Source organism: Phyllobates terribilis, unplaced genomic scaffold (genome assembly GCF_046119375.1).
Source record: "Phyllobates terribilis strain yellow unplaced genomic scaffold, ASM4611937v1 Scaffold_694__1_contigs__length_805567, whole genome shotgun sequence".
Lineage (NCBI taxonomy): Eukaryota > Metazoa > Chordata > Amphibia > Anura > Dendrobatidae > Phyllobates > Phyllobates terribilis.
In genome coordinates, this window is record NW_027363454.1 from 329,999 (window position 1) to 350,709 (window position 20,711).

Consider the following 20,711-nt stretch of genomic DNA (forward strand, 5'->3'; position numbering starts at 1 on the left):
TATCGGGAGGCCCCAGGCTGCCATGGTAAACCATCTGCCCCCTGCAATCACGATGTAGGTGGGATTGGAAAAAGTATGAGCACATTGGCCACCAGCATATTTAAATGTCGCTGACCATAATCAATAGCTGCCTTTTAATTCAGAGAAAAAAAAACAGCAGCAATCATAGCTAATTCTCTGCTGCTATATGCAGATGTCGACTGTATAACACAGCCGGCATCTGCATGATATGGAGCGGACTGCGTTTCTGAGCCTGTTCCATACCACGATCTACCATAAAAATATGCATCACAGGTTATGGGGTTAATTCTGAATGGGATCAATTACAGATCTGACCCAATGTGGAATTTAGCTGCCCTCATCTAAGGCTGAAAATTAAATTAACCTTTCGTGGTGCAGTTTCTTTCTGGATCTGACTCTGGCGGAGCTTTTTAAGTAGCACCAGTTTAGCTTCTTCTAACCGCAATTCTTCATTAAGTTGCTTGATCAGTCGTTCTCTTTCTTCAGGGCTGCTCCTCTGTATTAACTGTGGAGAAACAAGGTAAGACGTTCTGAAGAAGAAACCGCAATGGAGAGTTTTAAAATGGGAACCCGACAGGTGACACATGCTGCCCTATACAAGGGCAGCATGTATTAGCCACTGGCTGTATGATCTCAGCCAGGTATGTTTAGCTCTGAAAGGCGTTTCAGAGAAAAAAAAACTACATTAAAAGCCACCAGGAACAATGCCGCGCTGGAGAATAGTCGGACAGGCTGGTGCCTGGTGGCTTCTCCACAACCGCTTCACTGGATTGATAGGTCTCTGCCTATACAAGCTCGCGGAGACACCTGTCAATCCAGGGCAGCGGGCGAGGTGCAACTGGCAGCTCAGTCCCCAGCAGACTTTAAAGTTTCAGAGTTAAACATACAGTTGTGCTCAAAAGTTGACATACCCCGGGAGAATTTTTGCTTTCTTGGCCTTGTTTCAGTGAATATGAATGATAAAAAAAAATTTTCTCCACTCATGGTTATTGGTTGGGTGAAGCCATTTATTGTCAAACTACTGTGTTTTCTCTCTTTTTAAATCTTAATGACAACCAAAAACATCCAAATGACCTTGATCAAAAGTTCACATACTCCAGTTCTTAATACCATGTATTGCCCCCTCTAACATCAATGACAGCTTGAAGTCTTTTGTGGTAGTTGTGGATGAGGTTCTTTATTTTCTCAGAAGGTAAAGCTGCCCATTCTTCTTGGCAAAAAGCCTCCAGTTCCTGTAATTTCCTGGGCTGTCTAGCATGAACTGCGCGCTTGAGATCTCCCCAGAGTGGCTCAATGATATTGAGGTCAGGAGACTGAGATGGCCACTCCAGAACCTTCACTTTGTTCTACTGTAGTCAATGACAGGTCGACTTGGCTTTATGTTTTGGATCATTGTCATGTTGGAACGTCCAAGTACGTCCCATGCGTAGATTCCGGGCTGATGAGTGCAATTTGCCTCCAGTATTTGCTGATTACATGCCACATTCACCTTTCCTTCAACTTTTACCAAGTTTCCTGTGACTTTGTAGCTCACACATCCCCAAAACATCAGCAATCCACCTCTGTGCTTTACAGTAGGAATGGTGTTCCTTTCATCATAGGCCTTGTTGACCTCTCTCCAAATGCAACTGACGCGCCCCTGGGCCTGTGTCGCGCTGCGTTGCGCACGCGGGAGCTTACCCGGAGCCGGATCTTTTGAGGGTTGTAGTCTCGTGGCGGTGATCCGGTCCGTGCCCAGGGAGTCAGACTAAGTGGCGCTGTATTAGCGATAGATGTTGGACGACTACGCCACCCGTTGAGTACAGCTAAGGAGCTGCTGCTGCAGGGCAGACCGCTGAGGCCGGTGGTAGGATTATGCAACGTGATAGTATAACCCCCAACGGGAGGGGTATGGCCTCAGGGCAGCCGACGTGGATGATGGGGGTAGCAGGAACCACTCGGAGACGGTACGGTGTAGTTCAGGGTCTTTACTGGTGACAAAGATAGACCCTCCCGGAGTACTGGCTAGCGATTGGGGCCTGGTCAGTCCTTGAGCAGATGGGATCTCCCCTGGCCAGGCGGAGTTGTAGGCCTCCCAAACTAACGATACTCTTCTGGCTACCTTGCTAGAGGCGGGTATAAGTAGCCCACGTCCCTGAGTGTACCGTGTGGTGCTCACTCGTATGGCCGGTGACTCGGGGCCTTCTAGTAGCTTCCGCTCCACGACGGCGGTGCTGGTCCCACGCGTGTGACCGTGCCTTCGGGTTTCTGGGCCAGAGGACCTGCAATCCCCTGCCGGTCGGTTTCTGCTGTTGGATAGGAGTTAGTCCCCACAGCCTCGGACTCCGGGTCCGGTGATAACTTCTCAGTCAGGGCGAGCTCTGCAGCTGCCAGCCCCTGACTCCTTGTAGCACTGCTCCCACAGAGCTCCTGATGTTCTTTTCCTATATCTGCTTCTCTGTCTCTACTTCTTCTCTACTCACTAACCCTGCCTCAGCCCCAGGTTTATATAGGGGAAGTTCTTCCCCTCCCAGGACTGGGCAGGAGGTGTGGCATGCATAGGATTCCTGACCAAGAGACCTCCCACCTGCTCTCAGACATAACATTGCTGTTACTGTGGAAACCAGACCCCTGGGGTGCCACATTCCCCCCTAGTGAAATTTAGTACTCCGGGACTAAACATATTTTTAAACATAACAAGGTATAAACAATAACAGTACAATAAGAAAAACATATAAAGATGGTCACGGCGTGTCCGCAACCGGGTGCAGTTTTTGAAGAAAAGCAAGGTGTCCATTTCACCAAAACAGGGAGACGTAACCAGGTAGGGGTCTGTCCTGCCCCGAGTCCTTAACAGTCTTTAGTCCATTCCTAGGTTACGCTCCAACCATGTACAAGGATTCCCGGTAAATCCACCAAGGACTCCTATAAATAACTAGAAACACATAATTATACACAAGCAACAAGAAAAACAGGTAACCACAAATAAAACAATTTATACACTTCAAATCCTCCAACGTGCGGGTAACTGGCCTCTAGTGGCCCTAGTGGACCTACGGAGCTGACTGTCTAGCCCTGAACTACAGGGTGTAGGAGCTGTCAAGGGTAAACTGGGCAGCTGTCTACCGGCTCTTTGGCTCACTAGGGGTACGGCAGGCTCACTATAAGCAGAGGGTTGATCCTCCTGTTCTGCTTGTGTGGAGTCTTCTGCCTCCTGGACCGGCTGCTCTTCCAGCTCTACCTGTTGCTCCGTAGGCACTTGGGATGCTGGTTGGAGGAACGTGAGGACGGGTACCACAACTGCACCATTGACTTGAGTCCAGGACCGATGGAAGTCTCCGAGCACAGTACTAACCATATCTTCCCTTTCCTCTACGGGTCGATGGTCTTCTTGTTCCTCTTCAGGGTTCCGTAGCTGTTCAGGACACTTCTTCAGGTGATCCCGGGATACAATGGCTATGGTCTCCCCTCCGTCTTTACTGATGGTACAGACTTTCGGGTTCTCGTGGCTTGAGGGCAGTACGGTGTACGGGTCCTTCTCCCACTGGTCGTCCAACTTGTGGAGCCGTCTTTTCCTCTTCAAGACCTGCTCTCCGGGTACCAGGGGAACAGCGGGAGCATACTGGTTGTAAGTTTTCTCTTGTCTTTCCCTAGCCTGACAGAGACTTCGCTCCACGCTCTCCTGTACTTTCCGGTACTGCTGCTGCCTCTCTGTGTCCCAGTCTGCTTCTGGTGAAGTGTCCTCGGGTGTCAGGACTCCCATTTCCAGGTCAACAGGTAACTTACCAGGTCTCGCCCTCATTAGGTAAGCCGGGGTACAGTTGGTGGAACCTACCGGGATGTGGTTGTATAGGTCCACCAGATCGGGCAGCTTCTCAGGCCACAGACTGCGTTCTTCCAGGGGCAACGTTTTCAGGAGATCCATTACCACCTGGTTCATTTTCTCACAAAGTCCATTAGTTTGCGGATGATAGGGTGTCGTCCTTATCTTCCGGCAGCCATACAGATTGCAGAATTCCTGGAAGACCTCCGCTTCAAAGGCAGGTCCCTGGTCCGTCAGCACTTGGTCCGGGTACCCGTGTGGACGGCAGAAGTGCTGCTGGAAGGCTCTAGCTGCTGTTTGAGCCGTTAAGTCCTTAACGGGGACGACAACCAAGAACCGGGAGTAATGATCCACAATGGTTATCGCGTAGACGTAGCCACTTCTGCTTGGGGTCAGTTTTACATGATCCAAGGCTACCAGTTCCAACGGCTGCCGGGTGACGATGGACTGCAGGGGAGTCTTCTGGCTGGCACGGTCCTTCCTTCTTAGGTTGCACGGGCCACAGTCTCTGCACCACCTCTCGATGGTTCCCCTCATGCCTACCCAGTGGAACCGCCCACGCAGCAGGAACTCCAGCTTCTTCCATCCGAAGTGTCCAGCCCCGTCGTGGTATGCTTCCATCACCATGGCTGCGTCTCTCCGTGGCACCACTACTTGCCAGATTAGTTCATGCGTCCGGGAGTTAACCATTCTGCGGCACAACTTCCCCTTGTAAAGGAACAGTCGACTCTTCTCAGCCCACAGTTGCTTGGCTTCCTCCGGAGCGTCTGGGTCAAGGCGAGCCTCTGGCCGAGTCAGCATCTCCTTCACCAGCCGGACGGCAGGGTCACTGTCTTGCGTTTCCTCCCAGTTGTAGTGAGGCAAGGGGTTAAACGTAGCGGCTTGCTTACTCCTTAAAGGATGGGAATACTGGATAGTCCCATGACGGTGGAACGCGGGGAGTTCGACTTCTTCCAGTCCCTCTGGATCTTCTCCTACGTCCGGTAGGTTTGGCATCCTGGACAGGGCGTCCGCGTTGGTATTGGAGCGTCCTGCCCGGTATTTGATTGTGAACTCGTAGTTGGACAGACGGGCCATCCATCTCTGCTCTAGGGCACCGAGTCTTGCCGTGTCCAGGTGTGTCAACGGGTTGTTATCCGTGTACACGGTGAACCGGGAAGAAGCGAGGTAGTGCTTAAAGCGTTCGGTGACTGCCCACACCACTGCCAGGAACTCTAGCTTAAATGAGCTGTAATTCTCAGGGTTTCTTTCGGTGGGTCGCAGTTTTCGGCTGGCGTAAGCGATTACTCGTTCTTTCCCCTGCTGGATCTGGGACAGTACGGCTCCTAGCCCGATGTTACTTGCGTCGGTGTAGAGGATAAAGGGCTGGCTGTAATCAGGGTACGCCAGGATTTCATCCCCCGTGAGGGCCATCTTCAGCTGGCGGAAGGACTCTTCTTTTAACTTCTCCCATCTGAAGGGTGGCTTCTGGTTCTTGGCCTTCCGGGACTGACCTATCAGGAGGTCCTGCATAGGAGCTGCCTTTTTGGTGAAACCGGGGATGAATCTGCGGTAATAGCCTACCAACCCGAGGAACTGCCGCACTTCCTTTACACTGGAGGGACTTGGCCATTCCTTAATTGCGGTGATCTTATCAGGGTCGGGAGCCACTCCATCAGCGCTCACCACGTGTCCCAGGTACTGCACCTTTGGTTTCAGGAGGTGACACTTGGAGGGTTTCACCTTTAGGCCGTAGCTTGCCAGAGCTTCGAACACTTCCGCCAGGTGTTTCAGGTGGTCCTCATACGTCTTGGAATATACGATGACATCGTCCAGGTACAACAGGACCGTCTCGAAGTTTCTGTGGCCCAGACAGCACTCCATTAATCGTTGGAAGGTTCCTGGTGCATTGCAGAGTCCGAACGGCATGCAGGTAAACTCGCTAAGTCCCATCGGGGTGGTGAATGCGGTCTTCTCCCGGTCCGCCTCTGCTACAGGAACCTGCCAGTACCCACTAGTGAGATCCAAGGTAGAGAAGAAGTTAGCAGATCTTAAAGCAGCCAAAGACTCCTCTATCCTTGGTAAGGGGTACGCATCCTTGTGTGTGATACGGTTGATTTTCCGGTAATCTACACACATCCTCATGGTGTTGTCTTTCTTTTTGACTAAGACTAGTGGAGCTGCCCAGGGGCTACAGCTATCCCTGATTACCCCAGCCTCCTTCATGTCTCTAAGCATCCCCTTGGCGTGTTGGTAGTATGCAGGGGGTACGGGTCGATACCTCTCTTTTATGGGAGGATGGTCTCCCGTGGGGATGCGGTGTTCTACCCCCTTGACTCGCCCGAAGTCTAACGGGTGTTTACTAAACACTCTCTCGTACTCTTGAACCACCCGATAGACTCCCTGTTTCTGGTGTGAGGGAGTGGAGTCAGTACCCAAATGTAGTTGCTGACACCAGTCCTCCATTGTTTTCTGAGAGCCGTTACCTTCCTCCGGGGAAGATGGAGGCAAGGGTTCTACGGACTGTATGGAATCTTGATTGATGGTATACAATTTGGCTAGCGTGGCATACCGGGGCAGGTACACTTCCCTCTTCCCGATATTTATTATGCGAACGGGCACCCTCCCATGGCGTACATTGACCACCCCCCCGTGCTGTCAAAATGGTGGGCCTACTGTCTGAGTAAACTGGTTCTACCATTGCCTGGTAATCTCTACCTCTCAGACCAATAGCTGCCCGGCACCAAATCATCATTTCACTTTTCGGGGGCATGGCAATAGGGAAAGGGTCACACATTCGCACGCTACCAATCTCACCACCGGAGAGTTCTAGCTGTTGCCGTCGCATCAGTGCCCGGATCTCTTTCTGGAGCACTCGCTGCTGGCCGGAGCTGGCGTTCTTGGCAACCTGCTGTAAAAGGAAAATCACCTCTGCAAGACAATTTTCAATTACATTAGTTCCTAGAGTTATCTTTGGGTGACTCTCGTGTTTGTCAATGTCTACAATGATCAGTCCCTGTGCTGCCAGTTCGACTCTACCGATTTTAATGGTCACCTCTTTAAATCCAATCTGTGGCACGGGCTGACCATTGCTGGCGATGATACTCAAGTCGTCGTCAGGGTAGCGGGTGATATCCGAGTCATTCCAGTACTGCTTGAAGAGCACGTACGGGATGGTGGTGACCTGTGACCCGGTGTCCAGTAGGGCACTCATAGGAATGCCATCCAGTACCACGGGTAAGACTGGACGTCCTCCCACATATTTGTCGCGCCAGTTCGATGGGCCTGGTGATCTTTTTCCTGGGGGTTGGCCCTCTACCCCAGGTTGTGCCAGTTTAAAGGACAGTACCTTGCCATATGTCCGGGTTGATTGCAGCGGCGGCAGATGGGTCGTCCGTCCTCGTTGTATCGGTCGCTGGGTCTTCCTCTGGCCGGTGGGGTCCTCCTTGGTCGACGCCACGGGATGTCCTCCGGTCCGGATGCCAGCTGGATCTTCCCTGGAGTGGAAACCTGTAAAGACTGCACAGTTCGGGTTAGCGCAGCAACGCTTTTAGCTAGCTCTTGGACCTGATGGTGCAGGTCTGGAGCCGGGTCATTGTTCAAAGCCTGCGCATCAGCTCCCACAGGCCCTGCCGACAAGGGCGCCGCCTCCTGGTGGTAAGTGGTAGTGGGGCGTCTGGGGGTCACAACGCCACCTGGTGCCGGTTCTCGAAGCACCCGGATGGCTCTGTCCTTGAACTGTGCAAATCCCAGATGAGGGTCCTGTAAGGCCATTGCCCGCAACTGGGTTCGGTGGGCATTGCAATATAAACCCTCTATAAATTGTTCAGTCAACAGCCTGTCCTCGTCTCCCACGCCGTCAGGGTCGGTCTGCTTAATGGCTCTCAGGGCCTCTTGTAGGTTCAGGGCATAGTCCCTTATACTCTCATGTGCCCGCTGTTTGCACCCGTAGAATCTAAGCTTGATCTCGGCTGAGGTGCGGGTATCAAAGGTGTCCCTCAGCCGGGTTAGTATCCCTGCGACAGTCCTCCCCCCAGGTGGCCAGGACTTTACCTCCCTTTGGGCTGCCCCGGTTAATTGGGCCACCAGGATGCTCACTTTTTGCTCCTCTGTGAGGGGGTACACCTGGAAGAGGCTATCCAGCTTTTCTCTAAAGTCATGCAGGGTATGTGACTCCCCTGAGTACTGGGGTAGCCAGGCTGCCCCCGGGATATAGGGCATGGTGAAAGGCATGACCGCAACAGCGGTGGCGCTGGCGGGGGTTGAAGCGGTGAAGCTCTCCTCCGTATCCGGCATCCTTCTCCCCCCTAGTGGACCGTGGCCTACCTTGCGATGATCCTCTTCCGTAGGCCGCGGCTCCGCAGTGGATCGTCAGGGTTGAGGACCTTCCGTCGCGCTCCTGTGACGTCGGCATCTGCTGGGCTCCTTCCAGGACCTTACGCAACGTCCGGACGTGAGGCGGGGCTTCAGTTCTCGCGCGCTTTCGGAGTCCACGCCCCTCTTCTTCCCGCGCGGCGTCCTCAAGATGGCGTCCAATGGCGGGAAAACTCCACGTATGGCGGGAAGAAGGCTGAAGATGGCGCCGGATGGCGGGAAAACTCCACCGATGGCGGGAAGGAAGCGGAAGATGGCGCCGGATGGCGGGAATCTTCACCACAGGTAAGTTTGAACAGTCTTTTTCAGGCACGCAGTACCCGGTGGTTGCGGGCATGAAATCCTGCCGACTACGCCAAAAGTTGACGCGCCCCTGGGCCTGTGTCGCACTGCGTTGCGCACGCGGGAGCTTACCCGGAGCCGGATCTTTTGAGGGTTGTAGTCTCGTGGCGGTGATCCGGTCCGTGCCCAGGGAGTCAGACTAAGTGGCGCTGTATTAGCGGTAGATGTTGGACGACTACGCCACCTGTTGAGTACAGCTAAGGAGCTGCTGCTGCAGGGCAGACCGCTGAGGCCGGTGGTAGGATTATGCAGCGTGATAGTATAACCCCCAACGGGAGGGGTATGGCCTCAGGGCAGCCGACGTGGATGATGGGGGTAGCAGGAACCACTCGGAGACGGTACGGTGTAGTTCAGGGTCTTTACTGGTGACAAAGATAGACCCTCCCGGAGTACTGGCTAGCGATTGGGGCCTGGTCAGTCCTTGAGCAGATGGGATCTCCCCTGGCCAGGCGGAGTTGTAGGCCTCCCAAACTAACGATACTCTTCTGGCTACCTTGCTAGAGGCGGGTATAAGTAGCCCACGTCCCTGAGTGTACCGTGTGGTGCTCACCCGTATGGCCGGTGACTCGGGGCCTTCTAGTAGCTTCCGCTCCACGACGGCGGTGCTGGTCCCACGCGTGTGACCGTGCCTTCGGGTTTCTGGGCCAGAGGACCTGCAATCCCCTGCCGGTCGGTTTCTGCTGTTGGATAGGAGTTAGTCCCCACAGCCTCGGACTCCGGGTCCGGTGATAACTTCTCAGTCAGGGCGAGCTCTGCAGCTGCCAGCCCCTGACTCCTTGTAGCACTGCTCCCACAGAGCTCCTGATGTTCTTTTCCTATATCTGCTTCTCTGTCTCTACTTCTTCTCTACTCACTAACCCTGCCTCAGCCCAGGTTTATATAGGGGAAGTTCTTCCCCTCCCAGGACTGGGCAGGAGGTGTGGCATACATAGGATTCCTGACCAAGAGACCTCCCACCTGCTCTCAGACATAACATTGCTGTTACTGTGGAAACCAGACCCCTGGGGTGCCACACAACGTTTATGGTTGTGGCCAAAAAGTTCAGTTTTGGTCTCATCACTCCAAATTACCTTGTTCCAGAAGTTTTGAGGCTTGTCTCTGTGCTGTTTGGCGTATTGTAGGTGAGATACTTTGTGGCATTTGCGCAGTAATGGCTTTCTTTTGGTAATGCAGCCCATTCTTCTTCAAGTGCCTCCTTATTGTGCATCTTGAAACCACCACACCGTGAGTTTTCAGAGATTCCTGAATTTCAGCTGATGTTATTTGTGGGTTTTTCTTTGCATCCCGAAAAATTTTCCAGGCAGTTGTGGCCGAAATTTTTGTTGGTCTACCTGTCCGTGGTTTGGTTTTTACAGAGCCCCTTATTTTCCATTTGTTAATCACAGTTTGAACGCTGCTGACTGGCATTATCAATTCCTTGGATATTTTTTTGTACCATTTCCTGTGTTATACAGTTCAACTACCTTTTCCCATAGATCCGTTGACAATTCTTTTGCTTTTCCCCATGACTCAAAATCCAGAAACGTCAGTGGCTGGATTAAGGATGCAAGAGTCTGTCTGGATCCCAGAAACTCACTCAGCTTTTATGCACACACACTGATTACAAGCAAACAGGTCACAGGTGAGGATGTTACCTTTAGTAGCCATTCAAACCCATGTGTGTCAAATTCTGTGCATGTTATCAGGCCAAAATCACCAGGGTATGTGAACTTTTGATCAGGGTCATTAGGATGTTTTTGGTTGTCATTAAGAGAAAACGCAGTAGTTTGACAATAAATGGCTTCACCCAACCAATAACCATGAGTGGAGAAAAGTTTTTTTTTGTTATCATTCATATTCTCTGAAACAAGGCCAAGAAAGCAAAAATTCTGCCGGTGTATGTAAACTTTTGAGCACAACTGTATATGGCTGAAATAATACAGTCGGCCTCTGATACAGGCTGCTCGATACATGAACAGAATGCATCAGCTGTCACGTTCCCTTTAAAGAAACAGGAGCCAGAATCATGTGGTGTATAATTATTTATTAATATATGTTAGGAGAGTAGACAGGTCCCTCCACAAAAAACAAAAAAAAAAAGTAGCATAAATTGCATGAAATCACCACCAACAAACAAGGCCCAAACCATTTACAAGCATCTCAAGTACTTTTACTTAAAGAGAATCTGTCAGCAGGTTTTTGCTATGTAATCAGAGCTGCATGATGTAGAGACAAAGACCCTGATTCCAGGTGTGTCATTTACTGGATTGCTTGGTGCAGTTTTGATAGAATCCCTTTTTTCTCTGCTTTACATGTAGCAGTGCTCAGAATGCTGAGCTAAACAACACCTGCAAACCCCGATTGGCAGTTTCCTGTATACACTATACATTGTCAACAAACGGCCAATCAGTGGTGAGGGTGTGTTTACACAGATTAGCTGGACTGGTTTATGTCCGGCAGTGATAATCTCCTGCTGATAAAACACTGATTGTATTGAAACTTATTAGCGCACAGCCTAATAAGCAACACATCCAAGAATCAGGGTATCTGCTCCCATCATGCTGCTCTCAGATTAAAAAGCAAGAACCTGCAAACTGATTCCCTTTAAAAGGTACTCTTTTACCATAAAATGAATGTTTAAACCAAGTAAAAGGCACTCTGTGCTCCACGGTAGGGACAATAATTTAAATACACTTTCCCACCTGCTTGGATTTTCTCTCTTTCTGTCCTTCTCTGGTTCTATGAAGCCAGAGCTGTCAAAGAAGAGGAAGGGTGGAGATAGATGAAAAACAAGCAGGTGGGAAGGTGCATTTAAAGGATTGGCCTTCGTCATGATGCCCCTAGTGGCGGGACTTTGTCAGCACAGGATGACTGTTCAAACGAAGTCCATTTAAGGGTATGTGCGCACGATCAGGATTTGAAGCAGAAATTTCTTGAGCATTTCTGCATCTCCTTGGCAGGAAAAACGCTGGGTGTTTTTGGTGCGTTTTTGAATGCGTTTTTTAAAGCGTTTTTTGTACATCAATGAATGCTTTTTGGAGCTAAATAAAGTTATATGGTGGGACATTGCTTAAACCTTAGATTACCATCAGAACTGTGGTGAGAATATTGGTTCATTTGAATGATTAAAGAATGTGTCTGTTGTAATTCAGATAAAGTGTTTACTCTGTGTCTGCTTGTGTATTTAAACTCTTTAATTAGGTTTGGTCATGAAAAGGTCTGATTGACACCTTGTCATAACCAAACAAAAGAGCAAGGTGTCAACTAGTCCCATTCACCCAATCTACATTAGCATTTCTAATCATGTAATTTATGCGGCTGCTGTGAGCTGGTATTTTTAGCCTGGGAAGGTACCATTTGCAAACATTTTCCCTGGCCATAATTAACATCTCACAGCTGGTTCGTTAGTCACTACTTCCCCATGAAGAGCAACAAATAGCACTTTGGACACAGCTTATTTTTGTTGTTGGTAAATGTGAATCCACCGCATATGACACTTCAATCAGTCAAAATCTGCAGCGGAGACTAGCGTGTCGGCTACAGAAATTGATGTGCTGTGGGCGAGTTTGGGTACGTGGCAACGGTCAGGAGCCACTGCAGGTTTGACGCTGCGTGGTTATACGGCGTCAAACCCGCAGTGTCCAGATGTTACAGTATAGTGGATGGAATCTCTAGAAATCCCATGTCCACTATGAATGCATCTGAGGCTGTGGATTACCCGTGGACACTGACATGCAGCACGTCTTTCTGGACCGCAGCATGTCAAATTCTCTTGTGGAGTCGCTAGTCTCCGAAACAGAAATTTGACAACTAGAAAGTATAGAATGCGGTAAATCCGCATTGTTCAGTGAACACATGTGGATTTACCTGCGTTCAATAGAATGCAAAGTTTTGGATGCAGCAAAAAAATATGAGTCCAAAGCGCTGCTACATCTGGATCGTGGGCACAGAGCCAAAATAAAAAAAAAAAAAAAAAAAAAGGCGTGTGCTCTCACGTCAATTTTATAACCAGCAGAGGGTAAGCCGACTGCTGGGGACTGATATTAGTAGCCAGGGAAGGGGCCATTAGCCAACAATGTTTACTGGCTATTAATATCAGCCCGCAGCTGTTTGTTTAGCCTTTACTGACTAAATTACAGGGGGACCCCAGAAAAAAATTGACGTGGGGTCCCCCTATAAAATCTAACCAGCAAAGGCTAAACTAGACAGCTGCGGGCTGATATTAATAGCCAGAGAAGGGGCCATGGATACTAGCCCCCTTCGTGGCTATTAATATCACCCCTCAGTAGTCCCAGAATTGGTGTCGCTGTACAGGGGAGTATAGAGGTTTATTTATTTTTTCTTTGATTTTTTACAGTGGGCACGTGGGCTGGGGAAGCAGACCACTGTTCCTCCCATCCACTCCGCTCTCGTTATCAGCGAGAGCGGCGATCGGATGAGAGGAGTTGTAGTCCTCCTCTCCCGACCCGGGTACCACCCGTAGCGCATTTCCAGCGCGAATTTGCGCCCATTGACTTACATTGAAACGCAGCATATTCGCATGTATAGATATTATACCTGCGGGTTTGCTGCGATTCAATGCAAGTCAATGGGCGCGAATTCGCGACGGAAACACCCAAACAACGATCATGCTGAGGTTTTTACTGCAATGTGAATCCGTAGAGGAAATTTCCGCATCATGTGCACAGCACATCCAGATTCACATTGCTATATCTGGCAGACCTATTAAGCATCAAAAATGCATGGTGTGAACTTAACCTAAAAGGGAACCTGTCAGCAAGAAACACATTGTTTACCTGCCATATAGGGAAAACAGATGGTAAATACGGTGTTAAAAAGGAATCTATCAACAGGTTATTGCTATATAATCTGATAGCAGAATGGTATAGGAACATAGACCCAGATTCCAGCAATGTGTCACTTACAGGGCTGCTGGTTTTATAAAAATCAGTTTTCTCTGCTGCAGATTTAGCATTGCTCAAAATGCTAAGCTCTGTAAAACCCTGTCCACACCACTGATTGGCAGCAAACTGTCAGTCAGTAGTGGGGGCAGGGTTACACAGAGCAATTGACTAGGAGGCATGAGGCAGCAGTCCTATAGTGATACTTTCCTGATTTTATTAACACACCACACAAGTGACATTGTGGAATCCGGGTCTTAGCCCCTACGTCATGTTGCTCTCAAATTACATAAGAAAACCTGCTGACAGATTCCCTTTAAATATATACCTTTTTAACTGGAAGTGCAACTTCAGAGAGAAAATTAAGTTATGTTCTCTCTGCAGCCGCTTGCTTCCAGCCTTCGAGGCGGCGCTGGAATGTGAACAGTTAGTGAGCGCACTGTAGTCACTGCTCCTGCTCACACGCTACAGAACAGTAGATCAGTCAAGGGGTATGGGGGAGTGATTACAGTGTGATCACTGTGTACTGAGCACTGACTTTACAGCCCTTATGATAGGAAGTGAGCTGTTTCAAGGAGAATAGATATTTCATTTTCTCCCTGCAACAGCACTTGCAATTACACTGCTACAGGTATTAAAAAAAACAAAACCAATACCTGTAGATTATCACTATGGCTGTAGGTAAATACATTTTGTTATATTAGTTAAACAAGCTCCCTTTAAATCCACTTGTATTTTTATCTATAATGTTGAAGATTTCCTGTCATTAGGTGAAAAGTAAACAGTTTTTGCTCTAATTTTATTCCCACTGCTCCCCTGAAGTATTCAGGGTTTTGTTTTTAATCCGTAGTACGGTTGCAAAGAAATAGGCTTTTATTTTATTTACGGTCTTTACAAGGGGTGTTTCTCACACGATTTTCAGGGACTTGCTTTAGCTTGCTTTGCATAATTCACTCAGCAGCGCCCCCCTTGTAAAGATGATAAAATCAGTACTAAATAATAAGCAGCATCTCTCTGGAACCACATAGCGCTTTTTAAAATAAAAATGCAATGAACCCGGAATCAAATCAGAGCAAAAATTGGAAACTTTGGTGACAGGTCCTCTTTAAGCTACAGTGAATTAAAAACTATGATCCCATATCAAAATAATTACATAAAAGCAAGAGTAGTGGAAACTGGAGAATATAAAATGTTCTTACCAAAAAAGTTTCAGAATTGAGCTCCTGTGCCTTTGTTAAGCCATTCATCCGTGGACTTGAGGGTTCATTATCAGACAAAACTATAGCATCTGGAGAGGGAACACTCTTTTATCTCTTCACTTCACTAAGATTAAGAAAATAACTAAACATTAGCATTTCCACCCAAAAACATTTAAAGTGATGATTCAGCATTGGCATCATAAGCTGCACTTTTAGGCAGTGAAACTTATTCCCTTTGCAATACATACAGTGTGAGCACAAGGGTCTGGAGTCTCAAACTGCTGAATTACCGGTTAAAGCAATAACAGATTCTATCAAATATCACGTAGGCAACGTTCACTTATACAGTGCTCTATGATGAGCACTACATCAAGGTCTTCATCTAAAGTACGGTCTACAACGCTTCTGTGTCCACCTAAATAAAGACGGACCCCGCCACCACTGGAGAGGAGGCCAAAGAGTAAAATGTGACTTCATCTGCTCAATTATCCTGAAGGTTTCTGCTAGGGTTTCATGTTATTGTAACCAATATAATCAGCTCTATTCTATTTATTTTTATACCGTTATACACATACATTTGTAGATGATCCTAAAGCTTTTCAGAGCTAAAGGTGTACAACCTGTATAGAGTCCAATAAAATTCCTGACCCCCATGAGTGCTAATCTCATTGAAAGAGAATGCAGAGTCAAATTCTCCCCAGCCTGGAGTGGCTGGAAAAAGATAATAGTTTATATTAAAAACAACAAAAAAAAAAATGGTGTCACCATTTATTGAGGTCCATAACTTAAATTTTCCTGTCAATGGAGTAGTGTGTTCGCACCTGTGCACATTTTTTATTGATATATGACATTTTGATCATTTTTAGTGTGGTGTGGAGGGGGGAGTGCAACGATCTGAAAAATGCAAATTCTGGGGCTTTGTTTTTTCATTTAGTTGTTTATTTGGGTATGGGATAGATATTTGGTAATGCCGCATGGTTACTCGTCCACACAATAAATATATATAAGTTTTGCTTTGTGCACTTCTACCAGTTACACTTGGGGAAGAGAGGTTAGGGGGGCAGGTGATTTCAAAACTAACATACACTGCTCAAAAAAATAAAGGGAACACTAAAATACCACATCATAGATATCACTGAATGAAATATTCCAGTTGCAAATCTTTATTCATTACATAGTGGAATGCGTTGTGAATAATAAAAATAAAAATGCTCAATGTAGATCAAAATTAATATCCCATAGAGGTCTGGATTTGGAATGATACTCAAAATCAAAGTGCAAAATCAAATTACAGGCTGATCCCACTTCAGTGGAAATGTCTCAAGACAAGGAAATGCTGCTCAGTATTGTGTGTGGCCTCCACGTGCCTGTATGACCTCCCTACAATGCCTGGGCATGCTCCTGATGAGACGGCAGATGTTCTCCTGAGCTATCTCCTCCCAGACCTGGATTAAAGCATCAGTCAACTCCTGTGGTGCAACATGGCGTTGGTGGATGGAACGAGACATGATGTCCCCAGATGATCTCGATTGGATTCAGGTCTGGGGAACAGCCAGGCCAGTCCAAAGCATAAATGCCTTCATCATGCAGGAACCGCTGACACTCCAGTCACATGAGGTCTGGCATTGTTCTGCATCAGAAGGAACTCAGGGCCCACTACACCTGCATATTGTCTCACAATGGGTCTGAGGATCTCATCCCAGTACCTAATCGCAGTCAGACTACCTCTGGCTAGCACATGTAGGGCTGTGCGGCCCTCCAAAGAAATGCCACCCCACACCATTACTCACCCACCGCCAAACCAGTCATGCTGAAGGATGTTGCAGGCAGAGGAATGTTCTCCACGGCATCTCCAGACTGTCTCACGTGCTCAGTGTGAACCTGCTCTCATCCGTTAAGAGCACAGGGCGCCAATGCTGAATCTGCCAATCTTGGTGTTTTCTGGCAAATGCCAATCACCCTGCACAGTATTGGGCTGTAAGCACCCATTTGTGGATGTCGGGCCCTCATACAACCCTCATGGAGTCTGTTCCTGACAGTTTGAGCAGACTCATGGATGTTAGTGGCCTTCTCTAGGTCATTTTGCAGGGCTCTGGCACAGCTACTTCTTGCACAAAGTTTCTGCTGCTGGGTTGTTGCCCTCCTACGGCCCCCTCCACATCTCCTGGGGTCTGCTCCGTGCTCTGGACACGGTGCTGACAGACACAGAAACGGTCTGTGGTCACCACCTGCAGAACCACTCCTTTAAAGGGATTGTCCTGCTAATTGCCTATCATTTCTACTTGTTGTCTGTTCCATTTGTACAACAGCAGGAGAAATTGATTAACAATCAGTGTTGCTTCATAACTGGACAGGTAGATTTCACAGAAGTATGATTGACTTGGAGTTACATTGTGTTGTTTAAGTTTTCCTTTATTTTTTGAGCAGTGCATATACATATATTTAAAAGTGTTTTCTTATTGCATGTTTTACTAGTCCAGGATCTTGAAATCGGCAATCTCTTGATCACTTAGGATTTTCACAATAGAAAAAAAAATAAAATACACTGATGTGTGAAACCGGCCTTTACTCAGGTGCCCGCTATGTAATGTAGCATGTGAGCCCACTTCATATAGTGATAGCACCTTCGCTAAGGGGTTAAATCACATCTAATACTCTACAGATAATAAATCAATAGGTCCAAAATCAATATGGTCATAAATAATCTATAAATCAAAAGAATGACACCCCTCTCCTAATCATAAGGGGGGCAATCAAACCAAGACCACAACCATTATCATTAAAATAAATATTTATTAATACAGAAAATTCATTTGTAAACAACGTTTAAAAAATATATATATGCAGTACCTCAAAAGTGAGGGATAGCGGATAGCACTGCCCAATAGCCACTGTATACTCAGAAAATCAAATTATGTCTAATTTGGAGAAGTTCAATATTGTAAAAAATGGTCTCAACCAGAAATCCATAATACAATAATCCAATAATTAGTACATAAAAAAGAAAACAAAATCACATATAAGGTAAAGAAATAATTATCAAACTCATAACAGGATCTGTGTCTTGGATAAAGTAAAGTGCCATGTGTGTGTGCTGCTAGTATAAAATGGAAAGCAATTCTAAGAATTAAAAAGGCTCTAATAATATGCAGCACACCAGGATAAAGTAACCTATCAAGATCTACCAGTATCCATGAATAATAAAGTGCAGTGTATGAGTGCTGCTAATATAAATTATGGAGCAATTCTCAAAATTAATAAGGCTCTAATAATATACAGCACTCCAAGATTAAGTAATCAAGATCTACCAGTATCCATAATAAGTAAATTGCAGTGTATGCGTGCTGCTATTAATTACCTGAAGTTGTGAAGGAGCTCTGTGTAGGGCATGCACGCGTCCCTCAACCCCAACGCGCGTTTCGTCAACACTTCCTCAGGGGGCATGGAGTAGAAGGAGACTTTCATTACTGTTGCCCCTTACTTCCTCCGTGCTGATAGGAAATGCCATGCTGTTTGCTTGTGTCCTGTGATTACAGCAGCCTGCAACAGTTTTCAAGCGTGCACTCCCCGGCTCAGGCATCAAGCAGTAAATGATAAAATTAAAACGCTACTATCCCTTTGTTAGTCACTTTTTTTATCTCCTTCCCCCTTCTACAAATGCTATAGTCCGTTATTCTAGAACTGCTCTGAAAATGGTTCTCTCTGAAGTGTTGGGATTTGGGTTTAGGGTGGGTTATGGGAATTGAAGTTCAGATACTTTGTTCATGTTTTATACTATGGAATTACTATGCCATGTATGTTATTTGAAAGATGGAAAATTTGTATTTGGAGTTTTTCAATAAAAATTATTTGATTAAAAAAAATTATGAAATTAAAATTCCTCTGTTCTTGAGAAAGAATAGGATTTTTACTAAGAGGTAAATTGCAAGTTCCTTGTGTTACAGGCACTTTACATTTTTGCTAGTTTTGTACGATTATACAACCCCTTTTAAAGGCCAGTGCCAGTTGTACATCTCTCCCTAAACTCTTGTTCAGCACTATATTTTATGCCAGTTTTATTATATGGTTTCTAGATGTTGTCTACCTTTGATAAATAATTAGTATTTATACTTTTGCTTTCAGATAGACTTGAAGAATGCAGATCCGGAGAGGGTGGAGAAACAAATTGAGAAGATGTTTGACATTCCCGCTAGTGACTGTGACGCGCCCCCTGGGCCGCGGTGTACCCGGATCCGGGCCTGTAGACGCTGGGGGTTGTAGTCACCGTGGCGGCGACCCGGTCCATGACCCAGGGCGGTCAAATCAAAGGTAGTCTATGTGTAAAGGTGTTTAATGTCCGACTACGCCACTTGTGGAATGCGGTCAATAGGAACCGCCGCTGCGGAACAGTCCTCTGAAGCTGGTGGTATAGCAGCTAAGGTAGTGTAACTCCCCACAGGAAGAGTGTATCTCCAGGGCAGCGAGTGTAGATGATGGTGGTTATGGTGCAGGTAGTCAGTAATGACACGGAGTCAGATAGTGCAGTCCCAGGGTCTTTACTCGTGGCAATTATACAGGCCCCAACGGGAGTACTGGCTAGTAATAAGGGTCCGGTTGGTCTGGGAGCAAGCATAGAGTCCCCCTGGGCAGGTGGAGTTGTAGGCCTGCCGTTCTCACTATACTCTTTTGGCTATTCTGCTTGAAGCTGTGTTGTAGCCCACGTCCCTGAGTGTAACGTGCTGTGCTCACCCATATGGCTAGCAACTCGGGCCTTGTGGATGTGTGGCACCCCAGGGGTCTGGTTGCCACAGTAATAGAAATATTATGTCTGAGAGCAAGTGGGAGGTTTCTCTGGTCAGGAGCCCTAAGCATGCAACACTGCCCGCCCAGACCTGGGAGGGGAGGAATCTGCCCTTATAAACTGGGTCTGGGGCGGGATTAGGTCAGACAGAGTCTGAGAGTCAGAGTCTGGAAAGGGAGAGTTACAACAGGAGCTCTGTAGGAGCAGGAGCGAGTGCCAGAGGCTGGAAGCTAGATAGCTCGCCTTGGCTGAAGACACTAAACCCGGACACGGAGTCCGAGGCTGTGGGGACATCCAGGTCCAGCAGCAGAATCCAACCGGCAGGGGATTCCATGTCCTCTGGCCATAGAAGCCCGGAGGCACGGTCACAAGCAAGGGACCAGCACTGCCATCGTGAAGCGGAGGCTAACGGAAGGCCCCAAGTCACCGGCCATACGGGTGAGCACCACATGGTATACTCAGGGACGTGGGCTACTTCTACCCGCACACAGCAAGGTAGCCAGGAAAGAGTGCAGAGAGACGGGGAGGACTACAACTCCACCTGGCCAGGGGGAGATCCTGCTAGCTCTCAGACTGACCAGGCCCCTACTGCTAACCAGTACTCCCGGGAGGGTCTGCCTTATACCTTCAGTAAAGACCCTGAACTGCACCACACGTCTCTGTGTTTCATCGCCGCACCAGCACCATCAGCACTGGGACGCTCACACCATCACTCCCATCATCCACACTAGCTGCCCTGAGGCAATACTTCTCCCGTGGGGAGTTATCCCATACTTGGCTGCGCATACAACATCAGCCTCAGCGGTCTGCAGCGCAGCGGCGGTCCCCACTGACCGCAATCCACGGGTGGCGTAGTCGGACATTTGTCACATTACTCAGACTGCCACTGGTTTGACCGCCCTGGGCACGGACCGGGTCACCGCCACGGAGGACTACAACTCCCAGCGATCTGGCTCCGGGTATCCCCTGAACAGCACTGGCCCAGGGGGCGCGTCAGATGCCTCGCTCCTCCGTGGCGGTGCTGGTCCCTCGGTGCTGCTGAGCCTCCGGGCGTCTGATGGGGCCAGGAGACCTGCAATCTCCTGCCCTGCGGTATCTGCTGCTGGGCCTGAAGGGTCCCACAGCCTCGGACTCCGGTGTCTGGTTCCTTGTGTAGTCCAGCTAGGACGAGCTATCTCCAGCTCCAGTCCCTAGCTCCTCTCTCTTCAGTGTCCTAAACTCGACTCCTCACACTGAACTCTACTAACCCCGCCTCCAGATCCAGTTGCCAAGGGGAGGAGCTCCCCTTGCTGGCCTGGAGCCAGGAAAGTGTTGCATGTATAGTGTTCCTGACC

General features: G+C 48.2%; 1 pseudogene; it reads left to right on the top strand.

Annotated features, from left to right (window-relative positions):
• Nucleotides 1–568: 568 nt before the first annotated feature.
• LOC141236383 (translation factor GUF1, mitochondrial-like) overlaps nucleotides 569–20,711 on the top strand; it is an 83,547-nt pseudogene continuing 63,404 nt past the window's right edge.